Below are 19,526 nucleotides of genomic sequence, written 5' to 3'. Positions count from 1 at the left end.
GCCCCAAGAAGCCTCTTGTGGAAACCATTACAACACTTTGCTGATTGCCTATAAGAATTTTGGACTTCTTTTATATGTATTTTACTAATTTTCCAACAAGCTGTAAATAACAAGTTTAAATAGCCTACAGGATTGTGAGTGTAGAGTTACGGTGGCCTCATACGAGCATGTTCTTGTGCGTACATATGTGCGCACCTCTGTATGAGCAAAAACATGGATGTATGTAGCTGCGTGCATTGCCGACTGAATGACAGGCGAGAGCTGCCTGTGATTGGCTGAGCACCCCAACCAATCACAATTAGCTCTTTCAGCAGGTGGGGATTTTAAATCCCTGCCTGCTCAAAGAACAGCACTACACAGCCGGCTGAGTCCCGGCAGCTGAAGGACGGGGAGTATCTATTTTTTTTTTTTAACACTACTTTTACTGTTTTTTTCAGGGAAGAGCTTATATTTAAAGCCCTTCTCTGAAATCTAATGACAGGGTGCCGGCAGCAGGATCCTCTACTGCAGCTGTCATGTTGGGGCTAATAGACGCGTGTTTTTGTGCGCGCGTATGCACGCACAAAAAATGCTCGTGTGAAGCCACCATTAGTGCTCACTCCCACAAGCGTATTTTCACCATGTATTACGCATGTGATGTACACGCTCATAATACACAATGAATGGATTTAATCAAATAAATTGATTTTCATTGATTCATGCATACTTGCGAATATTCATTGTATGTAATAGATGGGAAAAAGAATGCAGCATATTTTATTTTACCGCATATTAGGCACGTAGAGCCCTATTGTTCTCTATGGGTTGCGTATCAAATGCTGTTCATACGCAATACATTGCATATGTCTGGCATTTATTACGCCACACCGCTATGAGACAAGCATAAGTCCAATAGCACTAACTCCTGTGCAATGTATTTGGGCAGCGAAGGAGCGCTTTTTGCGCGTGCAGACGCCTTTAAGCAGGCTGAACTGTGATCTTCATTGCAAGTATATGACAGAAATCAGTCTAATGTTCATTGGTAAAATTGATAGGAGTTTGTTCCCTACTCTCAAGAGTTTATGTGGAACAGTGAATGTAAATACAACATACAACATTGTCTATGAGTAGGGATGAGCGAGTATACTCGCTAAAGCACTACTCGTTCGAGTAATGTGCCCTAGCCGAGTATCTCCCTGCTCGTCCCTGAAGATTCGGGGGCCGGCGGCGGGCGGGGAGCTGCGTGGGAGAGCGGGGAGGAACAGAGGGGAGATCTCTCTCTCCCTCTCTCCCGCCCGCTCTGCCCCGCTCCCCGCCGCAACTTACCTGTGAGCTGCGGCGGCTCCCGAATCCTCAGGGACGAGCAGGGAGATACTCGTCTAAAGCACATTACTCGAGCGAGTAGTGCCTTAGTGAGTATACTCGCTCATCCCTATCTATGAGCTAAGAGATTAATTTGTGTCAATAGAGGTTAATTCAGACTCTTATTATGCAAAAGCCTCAGTATATTGGATTTCATATCTAGCGGTAGAAGCAGCAAGAAAAAAACAGGTATGACACTGAGAAATCTGCAACGGAACATATAGGTAGCAGAACACATTTGGCGAGTTTCCTTTTATATCATGTATTGCATTAAAATATTTGCCTGCTCTTAAAATATAAAACAAATATTTGATAGTCCATAATATAGTAGTCCATAATATAGTGGCAAAAACTATCCTATGGTTTATGGAACCTAACTGCTAGATCTATGACCCTCCCAGGGGACTCTAGCTCACCTTTAAGTATATCCTCTACTCCTGCAATAAATATGTGAGGTACATATCAATGGAGCTAATCAACCGAAGCGTTTTCGTTACCTTTTCAACTCAATGTGACAAGCTACAAGCACAGCCCAACTCCCCCCAACCCCATGATCCCCCCTCATGTGTTTTCCCCACTGTCCTCATACTAGTTTCTACTTAAATGTAACTTTTGTTACAGGTCTATTCAGGCTTCATTTTATTAGGGGTTTATCTGATAAGGAAATAGAACCTTGAATTTCACTTTACTTTATTCTGTAAGAAGTAATACCTGATATGTAATTCTGGGCATTTTGCCTAACTTTGTAACCCCCTGAATATTTAAATGAATGTAATGTTGAAAGTCATGATTAATAAGTTTTGAACTTTCCAAGAAATTAATAAAAACTTTGTTAAACAAAAACTATCCTATTAATAATCGTTACATTGAGTGGTTTGCACAATAACTGTTAGCTGTAAAACGCATACATCGAAACGATTTGCCGAATAGAAAGCAGTGACATAAGAGTTGACTAAAGGTTGGTTATTATGATCCAATAAACAATCAAAACTACCCAATTATTGTTCAGTGTAAATGCATGCCAAGCGAACGATATATAATTGCTACTTCACCATTCATCTCATGCTCATTCCAATTTATCTTGTAGTTTAAAAAGGGCCCTAACCTATCATTCTCAATATCTTCCCTACACACATGCAATGCTCTTATCTGATAGGATAATTTTAGAGATGAGCAAGCACCCAAATGCTCGGGTCCACGTTATTCGAGTCGAGCTTTTCGTAAAATTCGAGAGGTCTACTCGGGTAATGAACCCCATTGACTACAATGGGAGACTCGGGCATTTTTGTATGTGGGACGCTGGGCCCCAAGCTTTTTTTTTCCTTCTCTCTCTCTCTCTCTCTCTCTCTCTCTCTCTCTCTCCTTCCTACCCGACAAAAAATTTGCCAATGACGCGCTCTGCGTCATGGCGGGGAGGAGCCAAAACAGTCATGTCACAGCAGGGAGGAGCCAAAAACTGGGGCCGGGTCGAACACGATTTGATGCTCATTCGAGTAGCAAGCACCATCGAGTACGCTAATACTCGAATGAGCATCGAGCTCGGCAGAGTATGTTCGCTCAACTCTAGTTAATTTGAAATGTCCCAAATTGGGTCCACTCTGCACTAATACAGTGAAACACATATTTCTATATACAGCTATCTACTAGACTATTCTGTCCCAAATGAGCCCATTCAATTACAGTATACTGGAGTGCTGAATGTATAGCCAGATTATGGAAGAAACTTTGCCAAAGTTTCCTCAATGATGACAGAAAGAATATAGTCTAACGGAAGTTTCATTGGCCAACAGCTGATCAGTGGGGGTTTAGCTGCTAAAACTCTCAGAAATAAGTAATTATAAGCTGCGGGAGAAAAGTGGTATAGCCTCCATTTTAATGAACGATAGAATATGAAATAAATGGTCATGCTGAGTACCTCATAACAGAAGCAATAGTTCCTTGTTCTGCGTAATAGAGGGAGTTCTCAAGCAGGACACCCAATAGTACATAAAAAATAGTTTTTGTCCTAAAGTGACAACTCCTCTAAAGGGTATATTCATAGCACTGAAATATTGTGAATATGGCTTTGTGCATAGAAGACAACTTGTTAGAAGTTTATGCCTAGTGTTTTACTTTATGTGAGAAAGTGTACTCTTGTCATACAATGCAATTGAAAAGTCCCATATGTTAAACAATTCAAAATAGATACAAAATTCCGGATTATATTTCTGCCATATGTCATTTGTATAAGTTTTGGCAACAAGTCTATTTTTGTAAATGAAGAAACAGTTTTTTTGTAAAAATGTTTCACTTTTATATTGTTTTTGCATGAAAGCAAATCATTAAAATTGAGTTAAATGTTTTGTAATGTTTAATGTAAAGAAAATAGGAGGCAATTATATAAATACAATTAATATTATTTCTATGAGTGAAACTGAATTTATTTTATTTGTGCCACTAATCCCATGATGCATCAGCACAGCATTGCATGAGCAGCATAATTGGCCAGTGTAAAAGGGCATTTACAGCACTAGGGTCTTGGGTTTAAATCTAACCAGGTCAACATCTGCATGGACTTTGTATTTTCTCCCTGTGTTTATGTGTGTTTCCTCCCACACTCTGCAAACATACTAATGAGGCAAAATTAGATTGTGAGCTCCAGTGGGGATCATTGTGCATACAGTCAACAGCTATATGGGAAGATGTTAAGAATTTCACATAGAGGCATGGTGTGATCCAAAGCACTACAATTTGAATGGAACAGAGAGCATTAGTTATAGTCTTATCCTTATCAGTAAACAATGTATTGAGTTTGCACACTGAATGTAAAATTTTACAAAATGTTGGAATTTCACATCTGCAAGTTTTAATCTGTGTTGTGGTCAAAAGGTCAGAAATAAACAATAGGTAGTTAATTAGAACTTTCAAAGCAATGGCACCTGTATTTTCCAAAATAGCTTTATGGACCTACATCATCATTTACATAAATCTATGAAATCATCAGATGTGGCTTTCTGGGTGTATCACTATGTAGGTTTATTAGTGAAATACACATTGTTAATACAAAACTCAAGAAGTAGAGAGTATATATGAATAATTGGAAAGACACCTGTCTTTTAATTTGCTTGTCAAAATTAATAGCTATGTATTCTAAGACAAATACAATTCTTACAGTTTATTTGTCAGCTGCATTCTTATGTATGGCTGTGATTTTTCTCAATTTGTGTATTAATTAAAAATAGTCCAACAAAGCATCCGAGCAGGTGTTCATTAGCAACTTTCGAGAATTCCAGAATACAGAGCTCCTCAGGGGCACTCAATTCTTTACTAGTAGTCTTAAAATACAAAAAAAAGGATCAGAATGACGCAAAGTTACAGAATACAAGTATTGATAAACTAAAAAAGAAAATATGACTAAAACGCATTTTTTTAATACCCCCAGCCTATGAAATTTGACCAGACCCCCTAAACAAATACTGATACCAAACCCCATAAATGCAAACCCTCAAACCTGACTCCAGCTTGTTACATACCCTAGATTAGAGTCCTCCTCAAAAAAGACTCCAGACCAGATATGCAGATTCTTAAATCTCCCTGTTGATGCAGTCATCTTCACTTACTGCACCACGACAGTCTGTAGATACCATCCTGGTGCAAGAATACCAGCCAGGAGTGAAGAGGGCTGCAGGAGAGCTGAGTATATTTCAAAGGGAAACCGGGAGGTTTGCTGGCTCATCTTGGAGTCCAAGAGATCTTACCTTTTTCCAAGGGTTTTCCAGACATTCCAGGAAAGTTGGCAACACAAATGTATATGTAGGAGCAGACTTGCTCACAGAAACAATTGCATGTATACACACTGCACCCATGCATTAACATACTGGACAAACAAAGTACAGTACATTCCAATCCCCATCTGTCCTGATACACCATAGTTGTCTGTTTCTTAGATCATTGGATGCCTGAGAACTTCTTCTCCTAGCACCTTTAATGTGAGAGAGCAGTGGAGGAGGGGTGGGCTTAACCTTTACAGTGCAGAATTGAGAGGACAGAGAGTGAGAAGGTCATGAATTCTTCTGTGAAATCTCTGTACAGCTGCTTTTTATGTTATCAGTACACAGACATCTGTGTGTTCATTTTACTGCTGTTAAACTGCTTTAGAGCAGGACACTCAGCAGCACAAAGGTTACACAAACATAGGAAACCATTAATGATAACTGTAAAGTGATGCTTCCATCCTCCTGGATGCCCTAGTGCCTTGTTATGAATATGGCTTTGAGCATATCCTTAAATCATGACCTGTTGTGTTGTTGTGAGGACTGGAGTTTGGGAAATACCGCACTACACGAATGAGTAAAATTTATATTGCAATTCATTACATGATCATAAAAATGGTAGGTGAATGTAAAACATGTACTACAGAGACAACAAATCACTGATGGCGCATCCACTCCTTTAGCACGAATACCACACTATAACGTTTTCTGTTGAAAGGAGGTCAGTCATAGCTTTTATTTAAAATTAAAGGGGTTGTGTCGCGCCGAAACGTTTTTTGTTTTTTTTTCATAGGCCCCCCGTTCAGCGCAGGACAAACCCAAGGGATGTGTTGAAATAAGAAAAAAAATTTTACTTACCCGAATCCCCTCTCTGCGACTTCTTCCTTCTTTTCCTCCAAGATGGCCGCCGGGATCTTCACCCACGATGCACCACAGGTCTTCTCCCATGGTGCACCGTGGGCTCTGTGCGGTCCATTGCCGATTCCAGCCTCCTGATTGGCTGGAATCGGCACATGTGACGGGGGCGGAGCTACGTGATAACGCGTAGAAGGGGACGGAGCCAGAACGCCGCTCGTGCCCGGACCGACCAGAAGGGAGAAGACCCTTCTGCGCAAGCGCGTCTAATCGGGCGATTAGACGCTGAAATTAGACGGAGCCATGGAGACGGGGACGCCAGCAACGGAGTGGGTAAGTGAATAACTTCTGTATGGCTCATATTTAATGCACGATGTATATTACAAAGTGCATTAATATGGCCATACAGAAGTGCTTAACCCCACTTGCTTTCACGAGACAACCCCTTTAAGTAATTAAACCTATGAACATATCCCATAAACATATCACATGATCTAAAGTGATATGCTTGGACCCCTAACTGCCACTACTTCATCACTACAATACCTCTCAACCACCTGTTCTGTCCTCTTAAGAGGAAGAATCAAATAACTCTATAACAAAATGTTAAGTAAAATTGTAAGTGCATATAATATGATATGTTAAGACATTAACAATGATCATTGATAGAGCAGGAGGGTGGGCACATCCAAAGAAGGCAGCCCAAAACAGACCATCCAAAGGTATCAAGAAGCCAGAGTTAGCACCCAGAAAACCTGGCAGATGCCAGAGCCCACTGTATCTGGAAGGGCCCATGGGGCACAGGGGTCCAGGAGGGGAAACACAGCAGCCCAGCCTCCAATTAAAATTTTATTTAGTTTGATTAATAAATATAAACCATATACTAATCTTCCCTGTTGCTCCCTGGAAGCTGCAGTCAGTGCCACTGACTCCCAGGTTTTGTGAGCATGTGATAGAGATAATGTGTGTTTCACATGATCACACTCTTCGGAGGTCAACCCAGTGCTGACTATCAAAGCATGCTTTTCTATGAATGTGACTGTTAGCACTGTTGCCTTTCAGAGTTGGGATCCTAGGTTTAAATCCCATCAAGGATAATATCTGCATGGAATTGAAAAACTCAATCAGATTTGAACCTACAATGCCAACACTACAAAGTAGAAGCGCTAACTGAGCCAGGAGGTAATATGATGTTTGTATTACAGATATTTTGTTTCAATTAGAATTTTTGTTATCAATTAGAATTTTACTATGAGTTTATTTATTTTTATCTAAAAATTGGCAGCAAAGGTTGAATTTTCGCAATTCAATTATAGGATCCAAAATGCTTTGGGTTTACATATAAATAGAGATGAGCGAGCGTACTCGTTAAGGCAAACTACTCGAGCGAGTATTGCCATTTTCAAGTACATGCCCGCTCGTTCCAAAAGATTCGGGGCAGGTGAGGGAGAGTGGGGAGAAACGGGGGGATATCTCTCTCTCCCTCTCCACCCCCACCCCCCCCCCTGCTCCCCCATGCTCACTCCCACAACTCACCGCTCACCCCCGCCGGCCCCCAATCTTTTCTCACAAGAGGGCATCCACTCGAAAATGGCAATACTCGCTCGAGTATTTTGCCTCAATGAGTACGCTCTCTCATCTCTACATATAAACGCTAAGCTCACATGCGTACATGATTACCGCGTATTACACGGATGCTTTACGCCCATTTGATATCAGTAACTCACAGGCAATCATTTACATTGCATTATGCAGTTCTGCTCACATTAGCGTGTTGGAATGGCATAACACGCAAGCGCAAAAAAGAACACAGCATGCTCTATTTCCCCCCATATATACGTGAGAAAGGATCCGTTGTTCTGGAGAGGCGTATATATGGTCGAAAATATATTTTATAAAACAGGTTTACTATGCATGACAGTGCATGAGATAAGTTGTCAATTTCAATGCCATACACGGTAGTACGTCGGGGCACTGCTGGCTTCAGAGCTGTAATGGTATTACTCTGTTTTCATATTTTCCATTTCTGAAGGGTGGATTTAGATGTTTTCATGCCAAAATACATTTCAACCAAATTAATCTTAATATAATGTTTCAATACGTTGCAGAAAATTAAATTCTGTAATAGAGAAGTGTATAATTAGTAATTAGAATGTATGCAAAAGATTTTCCTGCTACCCTACCGTATAAGCAATGTTTTTTTTTTCTTTTTTCTTATAACTTACAACAATACTTGTCAGGATCATTATAGATCGGACCTTTTATGTTATCATGAAACATTTTAATGGGCTGTCCTATGACAATCCTTTTTATTTTTATAGTCAGTCAATAAAAGTAAAAACAATGGGGTATGGCCTCTGGAGCTAGAACATTGGACCCTTTGCCCTCATTTTTTGGCTGGAGAGTAAGTTGAGCATTCACTGTCCCTTTCAAATACCCGAATTGAAATGCTAAAAATGCAGTTATCAAATGCACACATTCAGCTGTTTCCAGCAGCCCTGTTCCCTGCAACTTAACTTTTTTTTTTTAAGAAAAAAAAGCCTCTTACTTTTACTGTGTTTACCCAAAAATAAGCCCTTCCCCAATCAGAGCCAGCGCTTTATCATTCACAGCCATTTAGTGAATGACATCACTGAATGGCTGTGATTAGTTCATCGAGCGCCAGCTCTGATTGGCTGAGCCAGCGGCGCTTGTGATCCAATCACAGCATTCGCTTGCTGGAGGCAGGGTATTCAAAGCCCCGTCACCAGGAAGAGAGTGCTATGACAATGCTGAGGACACGGCAACCTGCTACAGCGCCAGAGACCAGTGCAAGGGACACAGACGCCATGTGCCAGATCAGTGTAAGACCCTCCGAACATAAGACACTGTGCCTCTTTTAGAGCAAAAATTAATATAAGAGAGGGTCTTATTTTCAGGGAAACGCAGTAGGTTACTTTCTCATGAAGACTATAATTAACTGTGGTAGGTGCCTGTCCTGCTTTTTACATTAACTTAGAGCAGAAAAAGGGAAATTTCAATGTAAAAATCACTGCTAGCAGCCATACTTACTAATATACTGATAGCAAATACAAGGGCAGGTATAGACACCACATCCCTCAGCATGCAGGCAGGCAGATTGGTATATGGAGGGACATTGCACAGATACAAGATGCTGATGAACAACCGCTCACACCAATGCATACTGAGTGGCTGCTTATTATTAGACTTAGCACATAGATGAGGCATACAAAGGGTGGCAGACCAACCGATACAGGTAGTGCACCATGCTGGCTTACAATCTATTAATGGTGCCACATATGATTCAGCCTGGGGGTATGCAGCCTTTCACAGAGTAGACTAATGCATTAAAACTAAATTTTATTAGATCCTTTAAAAACATATAACACAATTGGGGCACACCTGACAAAAGGCAACACAGAAAACCGCTATGTAACGGACTGAGTATCACGGCCGCACCGCAACATATAATGTCTTTTTGGTAATTACAAGACGCGATATCTCTTTTTGGTGGGCCTAGGATACAGACCCAATGCCAAATCTAATATGATTTCTTATCAAGAGGCTTAATATAGACAGAAGAAAGAAACTTGTTTAACGAGAATAATTCCAAGCGCAAGTTTACGTGGTCAAATATAGAGAGGCGCAATGGATCCTATATGGTGCCAGATCACTGCCCCCTCATGATAACCTGATTCATATACTGATTAGGAAACTGGGTTTAGAAACTTTGACGCAATTATACAGATCTTCAGGAAGTTAAAGGGTTCCTTTCAATCAGATTTAAAGAACATATATTTAGAAAGTACGTTACTTCGCCAGTGAGATGATATGTAATAAGCACTGAAATAAGCAATAATGCCTCTTATACCACTGGCAGAGAGCCCTATACTCAGTCTAATACCAGTAGTCTGGAGGCTATTCTGGGGGGGATGCTTTATACTGATAAGAATACTGATAATGTTGTGTGGCCAGTCCAAGGTGACGGAATATCATATCTAAACCGTCACCATAATGCCTGGTGCAAGGTGTATGGTATCCGTGATGAGCAAGCTTGTTTAGCTGAGACTTGATCTCCTTAGCTCCTCATAGATTACTTGTTAGAGTTCCTGCACTAGCTAGCTAGATCGGTATATTGTCCCTATCTAGACGAAGTATAGCCCTCCCTAAAAAGATCATATCACAGGATAAGAAAATTTTTTAAAAAACACTCATAGCCCTGATGGTGGACCAGAGTGACTGAGGCCTCCAGTTGGAGCGTGGTTTAAATAGTGTCTTAAGATCTACCCATAGGTTGGGAATTGGTTCACTTTTCCCACCACAATGCAGTGCATGATGGCATATTGACTGCGAACAGCGGCCCTATCAGGGCATCATTAAGGGATATACTGCTGATCTTCAGGCCATCAGGATTCTTACCTGTTACCACAATGTGTCGCAATGTGGGACCGCTGGAAAGAAACAGTGGTGATCTTGTAAATCACTAATTAGTGGGGCTTTATTTATCCCTGTCACCATGGCGATGCAGGAAAACAACCCTAATCGTGTGTAGCATCATTAATAGATTGTAAGCCTGCATGGTGCACTACATGTATCAGTGGGACTGGCACCATTTGTATGCCTCATCTATGTGCAGGTATAACCCTCAGTATCCACTCCCCCTAATATGGTATGTGAGAAATTGTTCATCAGTATACTGAACCTTTCCAATGCTCCTCCATATAGCGATCTGCCCGGCTGAAGGATGTGGTGTGGATTTTGACACAGATTTTAACAGGGATTCTATTACATGTGAACACACTCTAAATGGGAATGGACGAATTGCATCAGTTCTTCATGGAATGATAAGATTTTTTAACTAAGGAGGAAGTAGAAAATCTTTCTTGAGCTTGTTTTAAAAAGATATTTCCTTTGGATTAAATACAAGTTTGCCCATGATCCAGTTGGACAGACCATGTCAAAAGGTTACAGTAAGGGTTTTTTTGTCATTTTAATTAAGTTGTATGAAATAGAGTAGTCACAGAATGAGAAAGCTGGTCATAGCAGAAGGGATTGAAGCCATTTTATCAAATGCCTTTTCTAAGTGCTCAAAGAAAGTTAAGCAAATAAAGAGAAAAAGTCAATCCAGTCCTAAGATTGCTCAAGACACTTGTGAGAAGGAAGATGAGGAAAGCTGCATCAGTCTTCCTGGAAAGAGAATTGATGGGAAGTAATTTAAAAATCGGTATCCACTAGTGATCCCTGTTAGGAAGTGTTGAGCTTCCCTGTATAGACAAGGCCTTCAGAAAGGCCTCCTAGAATCGTATCTGGCAATTGATGCTGGGCAAGACGGAAAGTGGAGTGATGTGGTGCACACGAATATGAGGGATGTTAGTTATGGGCAACGGCGGTGGTGGCTCCACTGTTCTCCCACCTCACAGACGGCAGTGACCAACAGAATAGTACATATCTAAAGTCTCTAGTTTGAATTTTGTTTAGTGCTACCCATTGGTCAGGCAGTGTATGGTGGTAAAAATTATTTTTGCCCGTATACAGGCCTAAACCTGTTCGGGGCAAAAAAAATTAATAAGCAAAAAATTAAAGAAAATGGGGATGCAGGGGAGGCAGTTGCACCAAAGTCTAGGAGCCTTAGGGGGGCCATAAGGCCTCTCTTCTCCATATAGGGAGCCCAGTATTATGAATAAAGTATTATAGTTGGGGGCCCTGTTACATGTTTTGCATTGGGGCCCAGGAGCTTTAAGTTACACCTCTGCATTAAGGGGGTAAGAGAAGTGGTGGGGGGAGCAAGATAAACTTTTGCACCCTGGCCCATGAGCCTTTAGCTACAACCCTGGTCCCTTTCCCTGGAGGGCGGTGTAGTACGCTTCAGTGCCAATGGTGAAGTGGTGAGAAGGAAAACTCCAGGAGTCAGGTTGAACAATAAGACATTAAGACAATTGATTTTCTGAGAGGTCTTCAATTTATCAATTTCATATGCTAGCAGGAAATGTCACATATAATAACGGAATGCATGAAGGTTTTGTCAGAAGTCCAAGTCCAGCCACATTTTAACCTTTAAGTGCAGTTAACCCCATTCTTTCACTTCCATTAAAATCTCAGAAGAGTCTAGGAAGTTGGGATGCGCAACATCCGCATACTATGTAGCTGGAATTCACCAATGATTTTCCCTTTCCAACTAACAAATTAGCTGCCCTTCAGGGCTATACAACAAATGGTTCACAAATTCTTTAACTTTGCATATTCACTACTACAGGAAAGAAAACCACCAATGCCCATCGGCCTGCTACAGTATAACCATTCTACGCAAATCTCTCCATGTTCTTTGACTTTTGTATAGGAGTTAACAATCACACCAGATTTTTATATAGTGGCATTTTATGTATCAAAGTCTTGTAGAAATGAATAGATTGATTTATTAATGGATCCCTTTCACAAAAAACTAAGCATAAAAGGTGTGCTTGAACATTTTCTGTTGCTCTTTAGTTTTTAATTAAAGAAATGATTCTAGAAAATGTTCCTGGAGCTGGACCTATGAAATATGTGTTATATAACTAAAACAGTAATTAACACGTGTTTTGCTGTAATAGTTAAGTATTAGAGATGAGCGAACGTACTCGGTAAGGCCGATTTCGCATTAGAGCACCGCGATTTTTGAGTACTTCACTACTCTGGTGAAAAGATTTGGATGGTGGAGCGGTGAATGAATTCATGAACGGGTGTGAGTGAGACCTGCCTCTGATTGGCTCAGGCTGAGCCAATCAGGGGCAGCTTTGAGTCACACCCCCTTCACACCCACAGCAGGACGGCCGCGCTGTACTCCGGCTGCCGGGACAAGGTGAGTATATATATATTTTTTATTTTAACACATTTCTGGATGAATTGCAGGGAAGGGCTTATATATTTAAGCCCTTCCCGACAATTCATCCAGCGCTGTCCGGCAGCCCATTGCTTTCAATGGAGCCGGCTGTATTGCCGGCTCCATTGAATTCAATGGGCAAACATCGTTCTTCTCTGCCACAGCTGTAACAGAATGATTTGTCTTCTATATGTTCTCAATGGGGTCGGCGCTGCTGCCGCCGGCCCCATTGAGCGCATATAGAGAAGAGAACAGGAATCGCAGATCGCAGATAGGTGCGATCTGCGATTTCTGTTCTATAATTTATCGGACGAGCACATAAAAAGTGCTCATGTGTCCGATACCATTGCAAAGCAATGGTTTTAAAAAAATCGCCGGATGCATGCGCAAATCGCGCAAAAAATCGCCCGTCTGACTGAGGCCTGAAGTTGCCCTAAAACTTGAAAAGAGAGATTTGTAATATTGTACCATATAGTATGTGTTGCATTCAACAACAGGGCGCACAGCCCGCTGGCCAGTTTGTTATATGCTAAAGTTAGCACCGTTTTCCAACGCTATTCTGAAAAGCAAAGTGTCAGAAAATCTTCATCTTCACACAACTCTAAAGCCACACTATTTATATGTGTTGAAATAATTAGCCCAAAGGCTTCAAAAATACAGTGTCGGGGCACAGCTCATATTTTTTGTTGTTAACCCCTTAGTGATGAGCCTATTTTTTGCCTTAAGGACCAAGCAATTTTCATTGTCGCATTGCAAGAGCCAGAACTTGTTGACATAGCCATATGAGGGCTTGTTTTTGGGGGGACAAGTTGTATTTTTTTAATAGCTCCACTCTGGGGTACATGATGTGTTGTCTAACTTTTTTCGTTTCCAAGGGGGTGGAAACGCCCAACAGAAATTCGACAATTGTTTTTGAGTCTTGCTTTAATGGCGTTCACCATTCAGTAAAAATAACATGATAATTTTCTTATTTGGATCGGCACGAAGTAGATAGATAGAAGAGGTAAATAGACGAGATAGATACATAGAAGAGATAGATAGATACAAGATGAGATAGATAGATATGAGATAGACAGATAGATATGACATAGATAGATAACATAAATAGATAGAAGATAGATAGATAGATAGAAGCAATAGATAGATAGATAGATAGAATAGAAAGTAGATAGATAGATATGAAATAGATAGATATGAGATAGATAGATAGATAGATAGATAGATAGATAGATAGATAGATAGATAGATAGCGGGATACATAGATATGAGATAGAGGGATAGAGGGATAGATAGATAGATAGATAGATAGATAGATAGATAGGAGATAGATAGATAGATAGATATAAGAGATAGATAGAATAAAAAAGTAGATAGATAGAAGAGGTAGATACATAGAAGAGATACAGATAGATAGATAAATAGATAGATATGAGATGGATAGATAGATAGATAGATAGATAGATAGATAGATAGATAGATAGATAGAAGATAGATACATACATAGATAGATAAGATAGATAGAAAGTAGATAGAGAGATAAATAGATATGAAATAGATAGATAGATATGAGATAGATAGATATATAGACAGATAGATATGAGATAGATAGATATGAGATAGATAGATAGATAGATAGATAGATAGATAGATAGATAGATAGATATGAGATAGATAGATAGATAGATATGAGATAGATAGATAGATAGATATGAGATAGATAGATAGATAGATAGATATGAGATAGATAGATAGATATGAGATAGATAGATAGATAGATAGATAGATAGATAGATAGATAGATAGATAGATAGATAGATAGATAGATAGAGTATTAACTTGGCCTAGAAAAGAGATTGTGTATCTATTATAAAACATCCCAAATTAAAGATTGTACAAAGATTCCATAATATATCTTGCAGATGAGCACACTAGGGAGTCTTTTTAAGGTTTTCCTTTTGAAAATGTGAAACAAAACTAAAATAACTGCAGTAGATTTATCGTGTAACAAAATCCAATTTCCACTAGATCCATTGTATGTGATAAATCCGGCACTATTTCTGTACTCAGTAGTACAATACTACATGTGGCATTGTATTCTTTGTTAACACATGTAAGGTATATGATCTGCTAGACATTATTATATGCATTAGATTGTTACAAATTTGCTCGTGTTCAATGGACTATTTTAGACTGAGACATATAGTTACAGACCCATATAACTAACATGAATAGCGCATGGTTAAACGCGTTTGTGACGCTAATTCAGCAATAAATTTATACTTTTACATTTAACATAGTGTTAATTAGTCTAAATTGTGGGGAAAGTTCCAGACATTTGAGGCACTAATACTGGGAAAGTGTCCTCATTAAAAGACTAATGAATGCAGATATGTTTGCCAAATTGGTCTAAAAAATAACAGAGAACAATTCGCTTCTCCATTGAATATCTGGGGAACCATGCAACTCCGTAATCAATTTGTAGCTAATTCTTTCAGACCTGTCACACGGCATCTATGTTTCAGTATTCAGTCATGTTGACATCCTGATGGAACGCCCGCAAGGAAGACATTAAAAAAAGTAACAATAAAATATAGACACAAATTTAAAGCAATCGCTAAATACACACCATGCAGAATACGTACAAAAAGTATGTTTAGGAAATGTAACAAAAATGATAAAATATTGTAGAATGAATTAACATAAAGATCTCTTAACTAATCCCTTCACTGTGAAATGCTTAATCACAGCTCTGCATGCTAAGAAAATATCCAAATCTCTCTCAGTAATGTGAGAATACCTTCCTACTGTATATCATTTAACCTTTCAGGGACTGGATTCATTAAGGGGGGGGGGAAACAAAGGCTACTGTGCAACTGTATAAGTAAATTACATCCTTGCATGCCAAAAACCCTGTTGTTTTACTTTGCAGGTTGGAAGTGTTTGCAAATGAAATAATTAATATGCAGAATCCTTTGCCAGCATGTGTTCGTTTCAGTGATAAAAATAAAATGTTTTGTGGTTGCAATGAGAATTAGTCCCAGGAGTATAAAGGGACTCCAGCTTCAGACTGCACATCTTCCCTCTATATGAAGCATGCATAATTTGCCATCGCTGTCTCTTAATATGCTGCAGTTGTACTTAGAACAGATACACTTAGCTAATCCATTTTATTAGATATTATTCTTGCTGTCTGTCTGTTCATCTGTCTTTCTTAGTTCGGGCTATAATGTACTATATCTACCTGTTTATGTAGATATTTAAGGCTTGCTTTGTACACAGGCTATTTTGGTGTGTTTTTTCTGGCTTTGAATTTCATGAATTTCACACATTTTTTACAACTTTTTTGTGTAGTAGATTCTTTTTCTGCCCATGTATTTTTCAGATGCCTTTTTGCCTATAGAGGAGACAGAAAAAAATCCATACTTGGAGCATGCTGAAAAAAAAGCCAAAACATAAAAAAATTTTTTTTTACTGTCAATAGTGCATTTCATAATTGCGTATTAACTTGCAACAAACATCTCGTCACATTATTTTTCACCAGAAAAAAAAATGTGGCAAAGAAACGTTTAAGTACTCTCAAGGGGCTTCCTGGAACTTAATATTGATGGCCATTAATATAAATGTCCAATCCATTGACTTCCATTCCCGCCCGATCAGCTGATCTATCTGTCTATCTATCTATCTATCTATCTATCTATCTATCTATCTATCTATCTGTCTATCGATTTACTTATGTAATCTATCTGTCTACTTATCTAAACTTTCAATCACAATGTGTTACTTGTGCATAGAAGAAAAGCTAAGTGACAAACTCAATTCTGATATACATATATGTCATGTGTTGCCACCCTCCCTGCACTTTGAGCCAACTATGGGAAGTCCACATAAAGGTCAACAACGATGAAATCAAAGTGCTCAATAGTTTGGTATTTCTTGGGTCCCTCATTGATCAAAGTGTCAGCTCAACATGTGAGATAAAGCATTGATTGGCACTGGGGCGTACGGCCATGGAAAGCATCGACCTAATATGGAAGTTCAAGGATATCTCAGTCACCATAAAATGAAGGTTAATCACAGGCATCGTATTCCCAATTACAACATCCGGCTGAAAGCTGTGGACATTGAGGATAGCAGACAGAAGAGGAATTGACACTTTTAGGGTGCATTCACACGAACGTATATCGGCTCGGTTTTCACGCCGAGCCAATATACGTTGTCCTCGTGTGCAGACGGGGGAGGATGGCAGAGCCAGGGCCAGGAACTGAGCTCCCGCCCCCTCTCTGCCTCCTCTCTGCCCTTCTGCACTATTTGCAATGGGGAGAGGCGGGACGGGGGCAGGGCTAATTCCCGGACCTTAGCCCCGCCCCTGTCCTGCCTCCTCTCATTGCAAATAGTGCAGAGGGGCGGAGAGGAGGCAGAGAGGGGGCGGGAGCTCAGTTCCTGCACTTGGCTCTTCCATCCCCCCCCCCCTGCACACGAGGACAACGTATATCAGCTCGGCGTGAAAACCGAGCCGATATACGTTTGTGTGAATGCACCCTTAAGCTGTGGTGTTGGAGAAAATATCTACGAATTCACTGGATAGGTAGGGTCATCAACAAAGTTGTCGTGGACCGTATTAACCCAGAGGTGCCTCTATAAGGCAGGAACATGAGACAAAGACTGACTTTCTTTGGACGCGTGATGAGGGTGAATTTGCTGTAAAAAGAGATGCTACTTGAGAAGTCAGTGGTAAAAGGAAACGGAAGACAAAAGACACGTTGACTGAATGCCATCAAGAAGGACACGGGAATGGACATCAGGCACTTGAAAGCAGACATAGAGAAGCATGGAGAGGACTGGCCTTCAGAGTATCCAAGAGGCGAACACAACCGAATGGGTAGAATTGGAAATTGGAATATATATATATATATATCACAATTACACAAAATGAATTAATTATTAATGAATAACTGCTTGAATAGTGCTAATATAACATGTTTGGAGGCTGATATTTTTGGATATCTTACTCAATTGGATTACTACAATAGGAGGAATATCTAGATAATCATCTGTGGTTAAGTAACAAGACTGCTCATCTCATTAAAAAATTGGTTTTCACACAGAGCAAAGATACAACGCAAGTACCTGCAGTAAAGAAATAGCTTTATTAACAAGTTGGTCTAGTTAAAAGGAAATATGCTGGAAAAAAATAAGGGAGAAAGCTAATAACAGAACAACTTTTCTAAATTTCTGTTATTAAAGCTCCTTCTGATGTCAAAGTAATTACACATACGCTGCCTCATTTCAATAGACTATGGTCAGCCTTTAATGATTGGGCTCATTAAATCCAAATGTACCTTTAATCCTCTAACAGCTCTCACTCTAAAGGATGGCATTCTGGGAGACTGAATGATCAGTTAATTCTGAACAAGTTTTACCATGATTGACTTAAAACTTGAGTTCTGATCAGTGCAGCACAAGGTTAAGATAATCCTTGCTCTTTTTGACATTTTGCTTCCTTCATTTTCTGTTAACAGAACAATCCTATGTCAAGAAAAAGGATATGGAAAAACATCAATGTTAAAAGTATTCCTTAAAACTAAGTTAATGAATCAAAAATAATGGGGAACTGTCATATACCGTGCCCTAATTTTAGCCTACTTTATCAAATTAAACCATAGCCTTTCACCCACAATGCCTTCCCCTCTTCCACTTTGTCTTTTCATTTAACGTTTGCAGGACCCAAGACATATTTTAATACCTGGAAATAAAATAATGTAGATCTGCTCTGCTTTTAAATAATATCACATGCAAAAATGAGCCTATATTTTCTAACTAATGATAAAGTTCACAAAAGTGACCCTGCTCTTCACTAGATCTAAGAGCAAAGATATCTGTGTATTTAAATATTAGATTTCTCCATTTTTTCTCCCCTGCTACTTGCCAAATGTAACTTTTTATAGTCTTGTGATGAATTCTTTTTCTCAAAATTGTTTTTACTTTTAAATTATGGGTTTTGTCTAAAATCATTATATCATACCCCGCTAAAGCTGCTATACTTTGTCTGACTGTGACAATTGGCTGTGCCCAAAAATGAAAACTTTTGATCTATGAATCAGTTGATCCATATGTAAGGGTGTAGAGCGACACCCCCACCTCATCCAGACATTTTCAGCACTGTTTTTACTTGTTCCTCTAAATGTGTTTTAGACTGGTCTTCAACTGCGGTGTTATTTAGGCATCTACCAGATTGAATCTTTCACTTGTTTCCCTCAGCATACAATAGATTTGAGCCAGGAATGACATGAACTGACACTGGTTTTAATATAATATATATACTGGTCGTATAAAATAAGGGAACTCTTTGCTCAAAAAGTTAACAGAGCACCTAAGTCACACATCAGATTTTGTTGTGTGAACTTTTTGTGTCTGTTACATTTGCTCATTGGGAATCCTCTTTCATCTGAGAAAAGAATGGATCACCAATGGTAGACCAAACAATTGTGATGCCAATTGAGCTCATGGTGCTGAGCTATGACCACAGGTCCCACAACAGGACATTGGGGTCTCATATCACCCTTACAGAGTCTGTTTTTTACTGTTTGGTCAAAAACATGAACACCAGTAGCCTGTTGGAGACCATTTTGTAAGCCTCTGAGAGTGCTTCTGCTGTTCCTCGTAACACAAAAAGCAGATACCAGTCCTGATGCTGGGTTGATGCCCTTCTACATCCCTGTCCT

Source organism: Eleutherodactylus coqui, chromosome 5 (assembly GCF_035609145.1).
Source record: "Eleutherodactylus coqui strain aEleCoq1 chromosome 5, aEleCoq1.hap1, whole genome shotgun sequence".
NCBI lineage: Eukaryota > Metazoa > Chordata > Amphibia > Anura > Eleutherodactylidae > Eleutherodactylus > Eleutherodactylus coqui.
Note: the sequence above shows the minus strand (reverse complement) of the source record.